This window comes from Mustela putorius, unplaced genomic scaffold (genome assembly GCF_011764305.1).
Source record: "Mustela putorius furo isolate JIRA1106 unplaced genomic scaffold, ASM1176430v1.1 tig00000228_pilon_pilon_pilon, whole genome shotgun sequence".
Taxonomy (NCBI): Eukaryota; Metazoa; Chordata; class Mammalia; order Carnivora; family Mustelidae; genus Mustela; species Mustela putorius.
Genome location: NW_025421322.1, coordinates 37,682,195 through 37,702,208, shown reverse-complemented (window position 1 = coordinate 37,702,208; position 20,014 = coordinate 37,682,195). Strand labels below are relative to the sequence as shown.

The 20,014-nt window shown below is 46.6% G+C and overlaps 1 long non-coding RNA gene across 1 annotated transcript; it reads left to right on the top strand.

Annotated features, from left to right (window-relative positions):
* The first annotated feature begins 12,870 nt into the window (after positions 1-12,870).
* LOC101680224 lies at positions 12,871-19,325 on the top strand. The gene is made up of 4 exons (XR_198824.3): positions 12,871-15,282; positions 16,039-16,365; positions 16,607-17,204; positions 18,153-19,325. It is a non-coding gene; the product is annotated as an uncharacterized LOC101680224 (long non-coding RNA).
* Positions 19,326-20,014: the final 689 nt, after the last annotated feature.

Sequence of the window (20,014 nt, the reverse complement as noted above, 5' to 3'; positions counted from 1 at the left end):
GCTCTTCCATTCATCATGTCATTTTGGACTTTTGGCTTTTTTCCCAAGCTGGAAAAAAAAGTATTTTTACAAAGACGAGTATAGTAGGGATCAGTCTGGGGACGCGAAGGGCGCGTCCATGGCTGGTGACAAATAGCACGTTCCGTGACAATCGATGACAAAGCTCTCGATCTTATTATTTCATACTTTGGATTCACTTCACTTGCTCGGTCTCCAGAACATGAATAATGACCCTTTTGCAGTTTAAGTGTCTAACATTTATTTGCTAAATGAGAATACATGAAAAACCTTAAGGATAATAAGGGACAAAATGGAAATTTTGCCCTCGAGCTGGCGGCCCAGGAAGGGGACAAGGTCACCACTGCACGCTCCAGTCCTGTGCGACTCCCTGGATTTCCAGGAAACTTTTCCATCTGGGGTTTTCCTCAAGCTGTTCCTTTCCCTTTCCCTCCAAGCCCCTGAGTCTGGCCAGGTGAGCTAATGCCCCCAGCCTCTGATTCCTCCTCCGCAAGACGCAGCGAGGTCTGGGGTGGATGATCCCTGTGGCCCCTTCGTGCCGGCTGGGAAACGGGCTGAGCATGAAATCTGGATATGAAATTTCCGCATCACCTTTCTTTGAAAAGTGGAAAACAGAGTAATGAGAAAAGTGCTTGGGTTATTATTTGAAAATGAGGGATTGGGAAGATTGATGTGTTTGCCCAGAAGGAAAATAAGCTTGGATGTCGGGTCTGTAAAGTGTAGCCTTTATGAAATTGTGAATTTTTCAAGAGGAAGGAGTGATGTGCTCTGGGCTGGTTGCTTGACTTGAGGCATAGGTTGTATTTCTAGCCCACGGCAGGACTGAGAGAGCGGGGAGGCAGGGCGGCCCGCAGTCCTGTGTTCACCATTCCAACACACACACACACACACACACACACACACTCACACACTCACACACACACACACTCTCTCTCTCACACACACACACACACTCACACACACACACTCTCTCTCACACATACACACTCACTCTCTCACACACACAGACACACACACTCTCACACACACACACTCACACACACTCTCTCTCACACACACAGACACACACACTCTCTCACACACACACTCTCTCACACATACACACTCACTCTCTCACACACACACTCTCTCACACACACACACACTCACACACACACACACACACACTCTCTCTCTCTCACACAGACACACACACTCTCTCACACACACACTCACACACACTCTCTCACACATACACACTCACTCTCACACACACAGACACACACACACACACTCTCACACATACACACTCACTCTCACACACACAGACACACACACTCTCTCTCACACACACTCACACACTCTCTCTCACACACACTCACACACACTCTCTCACACACACTCACACACATACTCACACACACTCACACATTCTCTCTCTCTCTCACACACACACAGACACACACACACACACTCTCTCTCACACACACTCACACACACACTCACACACACACTCACACATTCTCTCTCTCTCTCTCACACACACACACACACACACACACACACACACTGCGCCCCCGCTGTCACGGCCATCTTGTTCCTTCTCCTGGCCATCTGGGTCAACCTGCTCACCCCGTCTTTGACTCCGCATCCCAGCTCTCCCCTTTGCTCGGTTGGCTCGCGGGCTTCGTGTGCAGGCCAGGTGGATGCTGCCTTCTGCCAGCAACCCCAGGAGGAATGGCGTCGGGAGTGAGTAAGACGCCAGCTGAGTCTGCCACGATGGAGAAATGGGTTTACATTCAACCGCTTTTATCACATACTCACGGGGGGCTGCACTGCCTGGAAGCTTTTAAATATTCCGCATCGCAACAGCCCCATGGTTCAGTGTAGTGGGCTGAAGGGTGACCCCCTCCCCTCCCCCAAAAAGGTAAAACCCCATCCCAGTCCCCACAGCCCGCAAGTCCTTCTTGGAAAAGGGTTGTTGCTGCAGATGGAGCGAAATTAAGGAGCTGGGGATGAAATCATCTTGGATTATCCTGGGGGCCCTAAATCCAATAAGCATGTCCTCAGGAGAGAGAGGCAGGGGGAGAGTGGACAGGGCATAGGGCGGTGAGGTGGCCACCAGTCCGGAAACGTCAGGAGCCTCCAGAAGCCAAGAGAGGCAAGCAACAAGTTCTCCACCACAGCCTTTGGAGGAAGCGTGGCTCTGATTGGGCTTTCATTTTTTTCCTCTGGCCTCAGAATGGTGATAAGATAAATTCTGTTGTTTTGTGCCGCGCGGCTGTGGTAAACTATCACAGCAGCCCTCGAAAACTAATCCACAGACGCCCTACACGGACGCCATAACCAACAAGAACTTGGATGCCACTGGGGTCGGGGGTCTCCTGATACTCATGGCAATAGGGTCACTTTTCGAAGCCCCACTGCTTTCTTCCTACTGGAAGTCTGTTTCTGGTGTGTGCGTGTGTGTGGCCGTCCACCCCCACGCAGCGCTCTGCCTCCGGGAAAGCTAACCCCACCACAGGCCCTGGGTTTTGCCTTGTTTCTTGCGAACCAGCCTCGGGCCTGCTCTGGCTGATGAGTTACCAGGAAAGAGTCGGTGTGCCTTCAGGGAAAGTGGTCTTTGAGCCTAGTAGTGAAGCAGGAGGTGACACTTTTCTTCCACAAGGCGTCAGGGGATCATATGTGAAGCCGAGAAGATTATAAGCGATCGTCCCCCGGGCTTGAGGGGAAAGTGGACCCTGAGGAGGAGAGAAGGAACATGCTGCAAAGACCTGGTCCTCGGGGCTATCTTTGAGGCACTGAAGGTGTGTTACCACTGGACTTGATCCTGAGTTGACAAACGTCTTTACTTTTCATGCTGGTTTGACCAGAGATTCCTTTATGGGCTGCCAGAATCTTCCTGCCTGGCCGAAGGCTCCCCCGGTCTCCTGCCTCCTGTCCTGCTCCTGCCGCTCTTCACATCAGCCCCTGGAAAGACTTAAAGGATCACTGAGGCTCCAAGTAAGATAGCTTGAAAGCAGGCATCAAAGGCACCTCTTTTTTAGAGCTGCAACAAGATGGGGAAGAAATTAGCCTCCGGGTCCAGAGAACAGTGCAAATTATCCGGCCATATTTTATAGAACTTTTAAAGGCAGGATGTTTTGTTTCATTCAGAGGAGAGGACCAATGTCTTTAGCCAATGATACGCAGGTTTTACTCACGACGGTCTCTGTGTGGAATTGTACAGAAACCACTTAATCTCCCTCATTGCCCAACAAGGCATTAGCAGTTCAACCTGTGGGAAGACTTCGGTTCGGCACTGCAGTGTCTTGTGCAAGTTCACACAGCTGACGACTCGTGGGGCCTGGAGTCAAGGCCAGGTCTCGGATTCCCAGGGCTGCCTGCGACTTAGCTGAATTAGATAAGGTCGGTGCTCCTCAGTCTCTCATCAGACACTTGCAGTTTATCCAATGTTTATATCTTTCTAAGTATTACTTTACGGGAAAACATTTCAAAAGAACTGAAAGTTTTCAACCTAGTTCCATATTCTGTTGAGAAGAGCCAAAAAGAAAACTAATTCAGTATGTAGCTCAGGCCGTGACCTTAAAACAAAATAGTGGCTGACCCATCTTGAAAAGGTGTATCTGATGAGGAGCGAAGTTGAATCCTGGCAATAGTTAGGACTGGATTCTGAGAAACTTGCTGTTTTTATCTCAGGAAGGAGGAACTGCCTTTCGACATTGCTCTGAGGAAACAAATTCCTGCAAAAGTGCTTTGCAAATGACAGATGACAAGGGTAGTCATCATGCTGGGGCTTGAGATCTTCATCGACCTGGGACCGGTCAGGAGATGATTCCTCAAAAAGTTAAAAATAGAACTATCCTACAGCCCAGAATGGGCAGCACTAGGTATTTACCCAAAGGCTATGAAGATAAGATTCTAATGGTACATCCCCCTGTGTGTACAGCAGCATCATCCACAATGGCCAAGTTAGGGACACAGCCCAAGTGTCCATCGACAGAGAAGTGGGTAAAGAAGAGGTGGTGTGTGCGCACGCACGCACACGCCCACGCGCACACACACTCACATGGTAGAGTATTACTCAGCCATCCAAAAGCATGAAATCTTGCCATTTGCAATGACGCGGACAGAGCTAGAACATTATTATGTTAAGTGGAATAAGTCAGGCAGAGAAAGACAAAGACCATATGATCTCACACATATGTGGAATTAAGAAAGAAAACAGATGAGCATGTGGGAAAGGGGAAAAGAAAAAAAGGAGAGAAGAAAATAAACCACACGAAACTCCTTATGATAGAGAACAAACTGACGGTTGATGGAAGGGGGTGGTGGGGGATGGGCCCATGGGGGCTGGGGATTAGGGAGGGCCCCGGCTCTGATGAGCACTGGGTGTTGTATGTAAGCCATGAGTCACTGAATTCTACTTCTGAAACCAGTATTGCCCGTATGTTAACCAACCACATTTACATTAAAAAAAATAATAATAATAAGTAAAGGGCTCCAGGGTGTCTCAGTGGGTTAAGCATCTGCCTTTGGCTCAGGTCATGATCCCAGGGTCCTGGGATCGCGTCCAGGATTGGGGTCCCTGCTCCGTGGGAACCTGCTTCTCCCTCTGCCTCTCCTCCTCCTCCTGCCTGTGCTTGCTGTCTCTCTCTCTGTCAAATAAATAGACAAAATCTTGTAAAAAATAAGGAAGAAAAGGAGATAGTAACCACACAAGATAGTTAGAGATTTTAATAGAATTGCTAGGTAGGTAAGCAAAAGGACAGAAAGGAAACTCTAAGGCGGACAGAGGTGGCAATTGCAGAGCTCCGGGACCAAGGGGAGAAGGCTAGAATGACCTCCACTGAAGTTTAGACATTTCCAAGAGGGTTAGCACTGCTCAGAAACGTCCGAGGAAGGGGTTGCCCCGCTGGTGCTGGGGTGTTAGAAGGGCCCTGAAGAAGCTGCTTTTCTGAGTATTGGAAAAGCTGCAAAGTGCATCCAATCACCCCTAAGGGAAGGGAGAGTCTGTTAAGGGGGGGGGGGAGGGGGAACCTGGAGCTGCCCTGGTCACGGAATAGGAGGTAAACAGGAAGTGTGTGGGGAGCAAACAGGAGGGAGCAGGCATCCTCCCTCTCCCCTGACTTGACATTCTTTTCTAGTGTCCCTCTCACCTTTGGCAGCTCTTGACAGGGAACCAGCAGAAATGTGGTTTGTGGTCCCAGCCCCAGCATCACAGAGCAGAGCACTGAGTAGTTGGCCCTGGTAGGACGTGGCACTTGTGTGATGTCCTCATTGCCACGTCCTGCAAGGTCCTTGCAAAGTAGCTGTTGTCTACTTTCCTACAGTGTTTTACGTTGTAGGAAATTGTCGTGAGAGACATTATACTTTCCTGGAGTTCAGCCAGAATGTTCTAGAACCAGGATTATAATCCACTTGTGTTTGGTTCTACAGAAGTCTCTTACAGTGAGCTTCTGACTCATTTTACTTCGTATTCAATGACAATATTCAGTGAATATTTATCGTGTTCCTAGATGTCAAGCACTATTGTATGGGATGGGGATATGGTAGTGAATAAATCATCATCCTTCTCCTCCTGGAATTTAGCGTCTCTATTAGCATTACAAACACAACAGAGGCCCACTATTTATGGTATGAGTCTCGATTTTAGGAATTTAACAACATTTTTTGAATGTGTATATAGAAATAAAAGTAACAATATTTTACAAATGGTAGCAAATAGGAAGGGAATTTTAGAACAAAACATGAGTGGACTGTAAACTCCAAATTTTCAGCAGGCTTCTCTTATGAGCTCATTCCTATAATCTATTTTTTTTCTAAGTTCTTGAACACTTAACTTGCACATCTTTACTCTTTCTTATTTTTTCCCTCTGATTTCAAAGTACTCATGGGGGGGGGTGTTTCTATTTGTTCTGCTCTTAAACTGCTGATTTCTAACTTAATTATATACATCCAGAGATGGTAAACTATCAACTCAAATTTGTTGAAACATTTTTATGAGGTTTGTGAGACGGAGACTGTGTGCTATCTTTTACATTAAAACACAGCATTATTGTGTCTTTGTCCATTTTTTTCTTTAATTTTTTTTGCATATACTTTGAAGTTATGTTTTATGCCCAAAAATGTGAGCAACGTCCTGCATATGATATGTTTTGATGGGTATTTTATCCTTTTGTTGGGATGATCATTTTTATTCTTTTACTATCTTTTCTTTTGGTTCCTTTTTAAAAAAAAATCTGATACTAAATATTAGTGAAATAACTTTCTGGGTTATAGGACTGGAAAGCTGTTTTCCATATTCATTCTCAAATTATCTCTCTTGAATTAGTAACTGACTCGTAAATAGCGCTTCTATGTGCCACTCACATATGTGGCACATATGTGCCACTTCTGAGCACCATTACATACATGCCCACACCCACTTACCGCCCACGGCGCCCTATGTGGTGGTCATGTCCATGTGGCAGGGCAGGACACTTAGGCAGACTATGCCCAAGGCCACAGAGATAACATGAAGCAGAGCGGGGTTTCACCTGCCCGTTCTGGTTCCAGAGTCATGCATTTATGCACAACTTTTCATTGCACACCATGATGACTTAGTGAGAATTTGGGGTGGAAGATTACTTTCCTTTGGCACCGTGAGGATACTATTCTATTTCTAAGTCTCTCTCCCTCTTTTTTTTCCTGATGAAAAATCTGTCCTCAAAAGGATTTCTTTGTAGGTGAACTACTCTTTTTGGAAAGCTTCTAGGACTTGTTTATTTTCTTTATGTTTCAAGTCAAGATAGCTAACCCTTTTGCTTAGAACTTAGTATATCATGTTTTAATGGGAGCGTGTGTCTTGGAAAAAAAACTTCACTTCTGGAATATTCTTGGTTATTATTTCCATTGTCCACATCCATTTACTGGCTTCTTCTGGCATAGTCATCACGTGGATGTCGGAGGCTCCCAATCCTGCCTTCGTGCTTCTTGCCAGATCTGTCTCTTTGTAGTTCCACATTGCCTTCTGGGCAATTTCCTTAGTGCTGTCTTTCCTGGTACCTCCTCTTTATTCTACCAGGTCTGGCCAAGAGCTCATCCTAATGGAATAGCTAAAAGCCACTTTTTTATGATATAATGCACATACCATAAATTCAACCCCTTTCCAGCATTTTCAATGTGTTCTGGTAGAGTTGTGTAACCACCACAATTTAACTGGGGGACTGTTTCATCATGCCAAAAGGAAATCCCATCTTCATCAGCTCCCATTTCTCCATGTCTCTGTTCCCGTCAGCCCTCCAGTTCCCTTGAGGGGAACTGATCTTTCTGTCTCTGTACATTTGCTTGTTCTGAACATTTCGAATAGGGGAACCATATACTATGTGGCCTTCTGTGTCTGGATCGTTTTACTTAGCATAATGTTTTGAAGGTTCATTTGTACTGTAACATGAGTTAGTACTTCATTCTTCCTGGCAGAATAGCTTCCATTGTCTAAATGTATCACACATTGTTTATCCATTCATCAGTTGATACACATTTGGGCTTTTTCCACTTTTTGACTGTTATGAATAATGCTGCTACAAACATTCAGGCGCACATTTTTTTGTGGACCAATTTCAAGTCTTTTGGGCATAGACGTAGCAGCGGAAATGCTGGGTCAGACGGTAACTCTGTGTTTAACCGTTCGAGCCCATGTTCCAAAGTGGCTGCACTATTTTTATTCCCACCAGCCATGCCTGTGTCACCCAGGGTCATACAATCTCACTGTGACTGTGATTTGCGTTTCTGTAATGACTAACGAGGCTGAGCATCATTCCATGTGGTTGTTGGCCATGGGTATGTCTTCTTTAGAGAAATATCTATTCAAATTTTTTTGGACTGCTTGAAGGGCCGCCCTTTATTATTGTATGAGTTTAAAAAAGTATTCTAGATAAAAGTCCCTTATTGCCACATGATTTACAAATCCCTCCCCCCCCATTCTGTCTTTTTACTTTGTGGACAGTATCATTTTCACCACAAAAGTTTTTAATTGTATCGAAATCCAGTGCATTTTTTTTCTTGGTGCTTTTCTTGGATGCTGTATCTAAGAAACCACTGTCAACCCCCAGGCCATGAAGACTAACTCTTGCTTTTATTCTAAGAGTGTCATAGTTTTAGTGCTTACATGTAGATCTCTGACCCATTTAGAATTTTGTTTTTAAAGGGTACGAGGGAGGGGTCATTATGGCTACAGTTTTGATGGTGCCGTTCGTTGAAAATACAATCTTTGCCCATTGAATTTTTCTGACACCTTTGTTGCGAATTAGTTAACTGTGAATGTAAGTAAATGCATTTATTCCTGGGATTCCTGTTCCATTGACTGATCTGCATGTCTCCCCTTCTGTCAGTATAACATCGCCTTCATGACTGTACCTCTGTAGGAAGTTTCAAAACTGTGAATCATCTAACTTTGTTCTTTTTCAATATTGTTTTGGCTATTGTAGGTCCCTGGCACTTCCAAATGAATTTTGGAATCTTCTTACCAATTTCTGCAGAACAGAGCCAGCTGGGGTTTTGAAAAGGTTGAAATGAAATCTATAGATTTCTTTGGGGATTATTGTTGTCCTGCCAATGTTATGTCTTCTGGTCCATGAACACGGGCTTTTGCTACATTGATATTGATCTCTACTTATTGGCAAACACATTTTATACTTTTCAGTGTGTGAGTCTTGTACTTCTTTTTAAAAATCATTTTTAAACAATTTTAATCTTTTTAATGCTATTATGAATGGAATTGCTTTCTCGGCTTCACTTTAGGGTTGTTCATTGCTGATGTATAGAAATAATTGAAGTTTGTTTATTGATCTTGCATCTTGCAAAGTCCCTGACGTCATCCATTAGTTCTAGTGGGAGCACTGGTGGATTCCTTCAGATGTTCTATACACAAGATAAGGTTGTCTACAAACCGAGGCAGTTTCATGTCTGCCTTTTTCTCTTTTTCTGGTTTAATTGTCCTGACTAGAACCTCCAGTAAAATGTTGAATAACAGTGGCAAGAGCAGACGTGCTTGTCTTGGTCCTGATCTCAGAGGCTGAACATTCCATCTTTCAGCCTTAAGGATGGTGATAGTGGGTTTCTTATAGAGGTACTTCTGTCTGGTTGAGAGGTCTCCTTTGTATTCCTAGTATATTGGGGGTTTTACCATGAAAGGGCATTGTATTTTTTTAATTTTAATTTTTTAAATAACATATAATGTATTATTTGTTTCAGGGGTACAGGTCTGCGAATCAGTCTTACATGGCTCACAGCACTCGTCCTAGCACATACCCTCCCCAGTGTCCATCACCACTCCAGCAAACCTCTATTTGTTTCCTGAGCTTAAGAGTCTCTTATGTTTTGTCTCCCTCTCTGGTTTTGTCTTGTTTCATTTTCCCCTCCTTTCCCCTATGATCCTCTGTTTTGTTTCCCAAATTCCTCAGATCAGTGAGATCCTAGAATTGTCTTTCTCTAATTGACTTATTTCACTTAGCATAATACCCTCTGGTTCCATCCATGTCATTGCAAATGGCAAGATTTCATTTTTTTATGGCTGCCTAATATTGCATATATATATATAATATTGCATATATATATATGTATATATATACATGTGATATATATATCACATCTTCTTTATCCATTCATCAGTTGATGGACATCTAGGCTCATCCCAGAGTTCAGCTATTGTGGACTTTGCTGCTGTGAATATTGGGGTGCATATGGAAACGGCCTTGGATTTTTGTCAAATGCTTTTTCTGCATCAATTGAGATGACCATGTGGTTTTTGTTCTCTATTCTATTAATACAGTGTGTTACAGCGATTGACAAATCATAGTGTCGGCCATAGTTGTATCAGCAGGATTCATGGCCTGGATTTCCCAAACCCAACTGTGGATCTGAGCCATGAATGTCTTCCTGCCTTCCTAGGGAACTTGGAACTTCTTGTTTTTGTAAGAGTAGTATTTTATTTTTCAGAGTAGTATTTGTATTATTTATTTTATTTAAACATTTTTTAATTTAAGTTCAATGTAGTTACCATATAGCGTAATATTAGTTTCAGAGGTAGAATTTAGTGATTCATCAGTTGCAGACGACACCCAGAGCTCATTCCGTCCTTCATGCCCATCCCCCAGCAACCTCAACCCCCAACCCACCTCCCCTCCAATTTCCTCAGTTTCTCTTTTCTTGGTGATATCTAAGAACAGGTTCATGTGTCATAATATTTAACCAGAGAGAAGAAGGATATTTGTTCATTTTTTAAAGGATGTATTCTAGTTGCCTAGAATAATAAAGAAATGCTCAAACAAATCAATGAAAAACTGAAACTGGGAAAAAAATATGTTAATGTAGATCAGCTACGCATGAGCTGCTCACTCAGACCTCCTTATCCTCAGGCTGGAGCTTCTTCCTTTGAGCCAAGGAACATTCCTGTAATGGGCTGGCACTCTCAGCCCGCTTGTGCTTCCTAGCTCTTGTTTCTGCAGCGACATTGGGTCTGTTGTAGCTAACTTGGGTTCCCATAGACTCAAGGTTTCAAATTGCTGGGTCTGCTCTAGACCCCCTGGACACATGGAGAATTTATTTATATGCACAGAAGGGAAGGGATCCTCCTGCGGCAGGGGGCACCGTGTAGCACAGTGGTTCTCAAAGTGAGTCCTTACACCAGCGCCAGGGAACCCGTGAGAGATGTAATGTTGTGAGCCCCACCCTAGACCTACAGAATCTCAGAATCTCTAGATCTAAGTCTCAAAAAGCCCTCCAGGTACCTTTTGTGTGGGCCGGCATGGGAGCGCCCTGGGGAGAGGAAGAGAGTGCCCAGAGTGGCCAGGGAGCTGTTGGAGTTGGAGGCTCTATTTAAGTCCAGGGAGATGAAACCAGAGAGGAGGAAGACAAGTTTAGGAGATGAAGAAGGAGGCCGTGGTGACGACGCATGTGGGTGGGGAGAAAGGAGACAAGAATCGAGATGGTTCTGGTTCTCAGCGGGGGTGACTTGGCGGTGCCATGGACCAAAATAGGGAGCAAGGAAAGGAAGAGGAACAGGTTAGAGCAAGAACAGGATGGGCTTGTACCTGACTCACCCGTATATTTTGGAGTCAAGGGAGCTTGTTGAAAATCCCCAGCAAGGCACTCTGGAGCCCTGTGACTCGGCAGTGAGTCACTTAAGCTCTCCAAGCCTCTGTTGCTTCAGCTGCGGAGAGACTATTAATAGTAACGTCTTTGTGTTGTCTTGAAAATAAAAAAATAAAAAAATAAAAAAAGCTAACTGCTGTCTGCAAGAGGTCACATTAGGTCTAGAGCACCATCGGTATTTGCCGGGTCTCCAGAGTCAGAAGCAGTGGAGGATAATCCCCCGACCGGCCACTTGTTATCCGGAGCCTCGGTAAGTGTGTGAGCCCTCCTGGCCTCGGCTTCCTCTTAGGTTACCCGAGGATACTAGACTCTACCTCCCTCGTTGTTAGAATGAAAAGAGGTCACATGTGCACATGTGCGAGCCGCTTAGCACAGAGCCAGGTGCTGGGATAAATACTAGCCATTATTATGATGACTGGAAGTAACATGGAAGACAGCTTACTTTTAAGTGTACCAGACACATTTCCAGAGCTCTACTTCTAACTGAGGACTCAAGTTTAAGTTCAAGTCAGCTTGCCACTGGAGTTTTCTTTGGAGTGTATTAAGGCCGGCACACAGAGAAAATGCCTCAGAGCCCATACTGGGGCCTTGGCGAACTGTGGGAGTCTTCTCTTTTGAGGTGAGTACGGTTTGGATCCTGTGAAATGGGAATGATAGTGCGAATGCTTGAGTTCTATTTTGGGAGGGTATCCAAAACATAACCCTCAAATTAATTATAATTATTTTTGCCAGGAAGAGGTACAAGAGGGGTCAGATCGAGGGTCTGCCTTGCTGTGGTAGGAACAGCTTTTCTGCAGACCTCTGCCCAGAAATCATGCTACCCCCTGGCATCTGTCATGGAAACATTCTGTATCTCTCTCCCTTTCACTGTCACGGCACCCAGAGAGCAAAGATAGAACCCCTTGTGTGAGCCTCTAGTGAGACCCTAATTGGGTCTGCAGCCCTGAAATTTTCATCTAAGCCCGTTATTGACCTGCGTTCGAACCATGCACCATGAACACAGCACTCTAATATTCCCATGCTCCTGCTGCCCCCTGATCCGGAAGAAGCAGGTGACAAGGGCTCCCAGTTGCCCCGCTGGGGAGCACGGAGTTCCGCTGCGGTTTCTTGTCACCATCCCCCTCCATCCTGTCCGTCCTGCTGCAACTGCTGGAGACTGTGGCTCTTCTCTCCTGGGCCCCCAGCAGCCTCCTTCTGCCCTGCCGAACGCTCTTTCGCCTCCCACCCCCGTCCCTGTCCCCATGAGATGCAGAGAGGCTGCCTGCTGGCTCTGAATCCGGTACTCATGACCCCCTGCAGGTGGTCTGTTCTCCACGGGGCATCAAAGCTGCGCTTCCCAGAGAGTGTCCTGGGCCCGGCATGTAACTTCTCCAACCCCACTGCCCTACTTCTTTTCTTTTTTCCTCTCCTTCTACCGTCTGGATGACTCCATCCTCCCTGGACATCTGCAGCCAGAGGCCGCTCTGCCCCCTTTCCGTGGGCTTCCAGCGTCCGGATCCCCACCTTGTCTCTGGGGAACATGGCGTTCCTACCGACCTTGGAGACTTGGCTTAAGTGCAGCCTCATGCCTGAGGTCTCTCTCCTCATTCCCATCCCCGCCACGGGTTCACATGCCCTTCTCTGCCTCTCCGATGCCAGGAAGAAGCCAGGCAGACCACGAAACAGCTGCACGCGCAGGGTCTCAGCCGCTTGCCGAGGGAACTGGAAACAAGAACCCTATTTCCTTCCGCTTCTAGGGCTCGTAGCTCTGGTGGCGCAGGACCCATTTGCCTGCACAGAGTGGTTCAGACCCATTATAGGCACATCCCGTTCGTGGCCGCATTTGTCTGCATTGAGCTGATGAAAGTATCGTCACCATGAAGAGCAGCAATAAAACGAGCCTGACACCCACGGCCTCGGATGTTCCTCTGCGGAGCAGGGAGGTTCTGATGCAGAGCGAGGCTATGCCAGGAAAGCCTGAACCCCTCCCCAGCCCCCCAGCCCCAAGCATTTCTCGAAGAGACTGAGCTTGGGGATATAAGCAAAAGAGCTCCGGGCTGCAGGACTGCGGCCCAGGTGAGCATCAGAGGGAAGAGGGTCATCCTTTCGAGAAGAGCCAAGTGTGCCTGGGCTGGACCGCGATGGCGGGAACATCAAGGAATCAAAGCTTAAGGAGAGGGCCTCTCAGGTAAGCCCTGATCCAGCAGTGGCACCCCAGTGGGGTTACTGTGTGGGGTGGAGGGTCTCCCCACTCTTCCCACCTTATTTAGAAGCTGTTAGATCAACGGAACCCCTGGACAAGTAAGAGATGTTGGGTGTACAGGGAAGGCTGCTTCATGCGCCTCTGGGGCCAGCCTTACTCATCCACCCCGGCTCGTGGGAAAGGATCCCGGCACTGTCCACCTGCTTTCATTTAATCTCATAAGGATCCCATAAGCAGGTGCTCTTAGCCACCAATGTCTTTCTAAATCCAGGCCCCGAGTCTCCCCAGATTCCAGCTCCAACTTCAGGCAAGGACAGGGGTTACAGGCAGAAAATTAAGGAAGGTATAGATGAAACAATAGGCATCTTTCGTGCCCTGACGACTATGAAATAGTTAGGGGTGAGTAGGCCCAACTGCCCGAAACGCAAATAAACAAGCGGAGGCCCGAAGACCGGCCATTTGGTCAGTGCGGTGGGAGCCAGGGGGGGGCTCTCCTGCTCTCGGGAAGCAACTTCCTGACTCCAGCGTGGCACTCGTCGCGCGAATCAGCCAACCACAGACGCACCAGAAGGGCTGCAATCTGGCCCTGACGTGGCAGGGGTAACTGGCACTTCGTTCGCCACTGGCAAGGAGACGCGTGTTTGCAGGAAAGCGGTCCCTTTGCTAACACTCAGTACTTTTCAAAGTCATTTCTCAATCTTCGGAGCCTTATGGCTACTTTTGCTCTGAGTGGAGTGCTGCGTCTGCCTTACCCACGCCTTCTGGCCTCCGGAAGCGGACTTTCTGGGTTGGCGTCTGCCTTCTGCCCATTCCCAAATGGGAGGCCTTGAACAAAATACTGAAACTCTTCTTGCCTCAGTTTTCTCATCAATACAATGGGTTTGTTTTTGAGGATTAAATGGAAAGCAAAAAAAGGCAGGGTAAGTGCTCACTGTTGGTCTATTGTCCGTTTTCAGTAAATATCAGTTTTTATCAATAAGGTCCGGTGGATATGAGTCCACTGGGAAGATGTATTTGGAAACGTCGTGTGAACACAAGTATGTCATGAATCCGCTCTTACGATTTGTCCTGCATTCTTCGTCTCTGGAACTAGCACAGAGAAGATAGGTGCTGTTTTCCAGGACACCCGAGATTCCTGGACGTGGAGAAATGCAGGACTGTGCGCCAGGTCACCGGGTGTCGGACGGAAGGGTGATTCCCATATTACGGAAGCTTCTTTTAACACATGGTTATGGGGCCCGGGCATGACACGGGGCCTCCCAAGGGCCTGGATCCCCAATGTCAGAGCCTGGGTTTGGGGGCCTCCCCCCAACATCTCTCACGTCTTACTTTCTCGTGGCCTCTTCTGTGCCCACCTGCTCACGTCTGGGGCAACAGACCCCGGCCCTTTACCATTTTTCTCCATAAATGAATTTCACTCAGGAGATGGATTGTGGAAAACTCTCCTGCGGGTCTGAGGAGTCACTGGGAGCGACCCTACAGAACAGCTCACAGTCTCCCCCATCTCCCTGCTCTTCCACCCTGAACGGGGCTGCCTTGGCAATGGCTGACAGCACATCAGTGACTTTCCTGCCTCCTGCAGCCCCCTGGGAAATGGAGTCCAGCCCCACCACCTCGCCTGGTTAGAGGTGTTCAAGAAAGTCAGGCCCACGGACCCAAGCTCTGCTTCTGCCGTCTCTGGGTTCAAATCCAGGGTCTTCAGCTTCCTAACAATCTTGACCAAGACACTGAAGTTTTCTGCACATCTGTTTCCTCCTCTGAAAAAGGGAAGTGTTTTCCTCTGAAAATGGAACCGAAACCTAGGATACAGATGAGAACTCTGCTCTCCTGGTTCCTCCTGCCTGACCCTGCACCTCTGCTTTTTATCAGAGATGAGCTGAAACCCCTTCATAATCTGCTGTCATCTTACAAACAGAATTCCATCTCTTCTGCATAGCAGACTAGGAAAGCAGACGTAGTCCCATGTTAGGGTAAGTGTGATTAAATTCAAAGAGTTTGTAACCTGTTCTCAATCACAGAAGTGTCTCGTGTGGCAGCCACAGCCAGAAATCTCCATGTCTGCCTCCTGACTCCAAGGCTAGTGCTCTTTCTGCTGGAGAATACAGCACAACAAGCACACTCCCCTGCAGCTATTAGATAATGACGAAGATAGACACACACACAGAGACACATGTACAGACATATGCGTGTACGTACACCCACCATTCACTTCTACAGGGGATGAGAGGGACCAGTTCTGAGTGTAACAGTTTACTCAGGGTAATAATTCTTACCTCGTGAAGTATCTCATTTACAAGGTAAAGGTTTTGCTTTTAGAGTCCTAAGATTCCATCTGGCTCACTCTAGGTCTCAAAGACGTGTTTCTCACTCCTTTTTCTGTGAGAAACTTCTCAACTGCCTTTTTCCATGTGTGATAATCTCAGGACAATAACCCACATTTACTGGACCCATTGGAACCGGGACGAGTTTGAGTGTTCTAACACAAACCAAATTAGTCCTCTGCTTTGAGTAGGTCTTTTCATTATCCTGATTTTGCATATTTGGAAAATAAGGCCAAGGACTTTCATATTCTTGCTTAGGGTCCCAGAGCCAGTCAGTGATGGAACCAGATTTCAAATCCATGAAGTCTGGCCTCGATTGCTAAGCAGTCCATCCATGATCAGCACCTGAGCGTCAGCTGGGGAGCGGGCATCCTCGTAGATAACGTTCTTCTATTAACTTTGTAGCTATGCTGAACTCCAGAAGGGTAAGGCTCCAGCTAGGACAAAAATCAGGAAAAAAGACACCATTCAGCATGGGAGAAGGTGATGGAGAGGCTGTGACCACCAGCTGGCCAGTGAGACCCTCCTTTGGGATGTGTTCTCTGTCCCCCCACTCTGGTCCCATAGCAGGAGCCATTTTCAAGGACTCCACCTTGAGACAGCACACCGTTGTGGAGACCACCTGGCCAGCAGACGTGGCTGGACCCCGTCAGGCCTCTCTACAAATGGAAGATCCTGGCGGGTGGATGCAGAGACCTCCTCGCTGGGTGGTACCCAAGGCAAGCCTGGCAAGTAAGTCCCCTTGCTTCTTGAACTTGGCACCTACTGATCTGGAGTGGCCCACCTCTTCCCTCCATCTTTCCCTGTTCTCCATGTGTGGGGTCTGGTTTGGGAACCAGCAATTCCGAGTATTTGAGAGAGAGGGAATCTAATGTAATGCATTGGTCCAACAGGTCACAGGAAGGTAGATAAGTCAGTAGGCAATGTTGAGCTAGTCAAGACCTAGTAACAACAGAAACCCATTTCTTTTCAGGTTTTGGAGTGACAAGGCACTGTTACTGGATCCCAGTGGCCAGGGCTCCTTGACAAGAGCGGGAACCAGCATGGAGCCAGCTGGTGGCAGGCGTGTCCGTGTAAGAGGCCAGGCTGATACGGAAACACTGCCCGAGCCACATCACAGGGGAAGAGAAATGTGTGGGATAAGACTGAGTTTTTGGAGTCAAAGTTTCTCATCTTTGTTACATTACAAAGGAACCAGGAGCACCTTCTTTATGGATTACACTGGGCCAAGGACGGGCTGTCTGGAAATCAGTGCCGTGACTTTCACCCCTGCTGGTCTTTGACTCTGGAGAAGAGTCAGGCGTGCAGCTGGCAAGAGATGTGCCTCTGCATGTGTTTGCAGGCTGAGCTCTTGACGGAATGTGTGTGGGGCTGCATTACAAAGCGCTAAGCAAGCAGATCGCCCTTTGAGCACATTTACGTAGCTTCTGTTTCTACCTTTGATAAAGCACAGATTAATTCCATTTGCATACCTCCTCCTTCACTCGGAACATTTGCCAGCATTCATTAAGACCATGTTAGCAAAACATCCTCTACTGAACCATCAAAGCCTACAAATGACTTGTTACTAGGTAAGAGGGTCTAGTGGTTCCTCCTCCATCCTTAGTAACAACCCAGCTTAGGCATTGTGTTTACATACATGTTGTTTGGGTGAGCACTGGAGCCGCTGTGTGTGCGTGGCCCACATGGCAGGGGACAGCTCCCTGCTCCTACGCTCCGTAGAAGATGAGCTCTAGCTCTATGTTGCGTACTCAGGAAGCCCTGTACTTAATATTCTGTGCATTTGTAATGGTGAGGAGGGGAGTGTGGCTGTGTCATACGTTTATCCATTTCTCTGGCTCAAGACTCCAGCTTCGGCGGAGTTAGTCAAGTCGATGCACCGCCTGCTGTGTTCTTCCTCTGCCCGTTACCACATGCACACGTGCACACACATAACAGCATAGGTAGTCAAACCTGGTGGCAACTTTCCTGGGAGTTTGGGAAGAAGGAGGCAGCTTGGTTACCCCTTGGTTACAATATAATCATGACCCAATTCCATGAGTGTAGGGCGTGCAGGGGCTGGTCAGCCTTATGTCCCTGTCCCTCCTTGTGTCTCTTCCTTCTAGATGCCCCCACAGGGGTTAAGCCCTTCCCGGGATTAAGCATGTTTACTTCCTCATGTGCTTCCTGGACTCCGCACCCCAAGACTCTGTGTCTGAGTGTTGACTTCGGGCAGATTTTCAAGGTTTCTATCAGGACAGAGATCCTTTAATTTGGGGTGCCAGCTCGAGGTCCGTCCTCTCACAGATGTTTACAATCCAGTCGGGGAAGGGGAAGCGGAGGGAAGCAGGAGGGACAGGAGTATCCGCAGATACTATGGAAGCATTTTCTCACCGAGGGGAACGGGGACTCAGAACACCAGAGGAAGTTCTGGGACGGGTTGGGTGCAGAGGAGGGAGAGACAACCGCCGAAGGTTGAGATGGGTTGACGCTGGGGTGGAAGACATGATCTTTCTGAACCCTATTCCATTTATTTTAAGGGAGCTTAATTCTGGTGGAGGTGGAGAAGGAAGGAAGAGTAGAGATGGATGTGAGATAGCGCACGTGTGCTTACGTACATGCTGAGCGCGCTCGCTGGCCTCCGTTCAAAGACGAGAACATCTCTCTGAGGACGATCATGGTTGACGGGGCGAGAAGTGCAATGTTTTCGGATTAATTTTGAAAACAGAGCTGGCCAGACCTGCTGACAGATTGTACACAGGTAAGGAGAAGCGAGCAGTTAAGGGAATCACCTAAGTGTGGAGCTGAAGTTGACCAGTGGTGCCCACGACTGAGTGGCTGAACTTTTGGGAGAAAGGGATCAGAACTTTGTTTCGACTACGAGCTATCACAGTAGAGGTTGAGTAGACACGTGCAGAAACCGGAGCCTGTGACTTAGCGTGTAGATAAATACAAAGGTCGAGCCCCGGGGCACCACCATTTATAGGAGGAAGATAACAAGCGAAGGAGAGACCAGAAAGGCAGGAGGAGATTTCAGGAGTGCGTGGCCTCCCAGCAAGTAAACTGAAGCCACATTCAGCCAGGTGGAATGCTGACCAGAGACGGAGTCTGATGAGTCTACAGAGTTGGCCACAGGTCTTTGTAAGGTGGAGGACAGGTTCCATCGGGGTGCTGGGGGCAGAAGTTTGAGAAGAGACTCAGAAGTAAAGAAGTGGAGAAATGGTCAGAACAGACAATAATGCTGAGTTTTACCACAAAAAGAATGTAAAAATTATCTGTCTCTTCCAGAAATGGTAAAAATATTAACGATCATTAAGAATCTATCCTTTCATTCTGAAATAATACTTTATTACTTTAATTTTATTTTACTGCTGGGTTTTATTTGCCTGGAATTTATGATGGGCTTTTATAGCAATGTTTCAAAGTGAGACTTTGGTTTTTTTCTTATGCTCTCTTCATCTGGGTTATATACTGGGTTTAGAGCATTTTTGTATTTCTGTGTTTAAGCCCGTTTATAAAGGATAAGAATTCTGAAAAAATAAAATCACTTACAGAACTGTCTTGGCAGAGCACCTTCCCAGAAGTAATTCCTTAACTATTTCCCTGTCCCCCAGTTTGGTCCATGGCTACTTTCCCATGCAACTTTTCTAATTATTTCATTTAATTTATGACATTTTTGTATTATAAAAATGTTTGTATTCAGATTTCCTAATAAAGCAACATTTTTCTATTGTAGTCTCCCCCGAGTCCATTGGTATGTCTTTGTTTTAAGGTCCTAATTTATATTCCTTTGAATTTTTGTGTTTTCTTCTTTATACTTTTTGTCTGCAATGTGGGATGGCTTTGAAAATTTGTGATGCCCATCACTTATGTTGTTCACTCCCTTTTTATATTCACTTAAAGAAGATTTTAGAGACTCTGTTGTGATTCTGAAGACGCTTGTTGCTGGTTTTCCGATTTCATCTTATCTTTCCATGTTTCCTCATTTATTCAACTTGTTTTATCTTTACCGCTTTCTGGTACTCTCTGCAAAGGAATATATTTCACTGTAACTTCTGATAATTCCAAACAACATTCTTGAATTTCCTATGTCCCTGAACTAGATGATTTTCAGGGGAATACTCTGTAGATAACCTTGACCCTCCCTGCTCATGCCATAGCTCATAGAACTAACATATATATATTTTTCTCCATATTCATGATGGAATGAGGTTGATTTTTTTTTTTAATTACATTTTTTTTTTTTTTTTTTTTTGCCAAAAAGGTGTTCACGCTGTGCTCCTCTGGGTAAACTGACGTGATGGTCAGAAACATCCCAGATCTGCAGCTGGTGTTGAGGTCACCTATTTCTAGCAAGTAGGTTCTCGGGATACTCTCTGGGGCACTCAAACTCCTCTGCCTG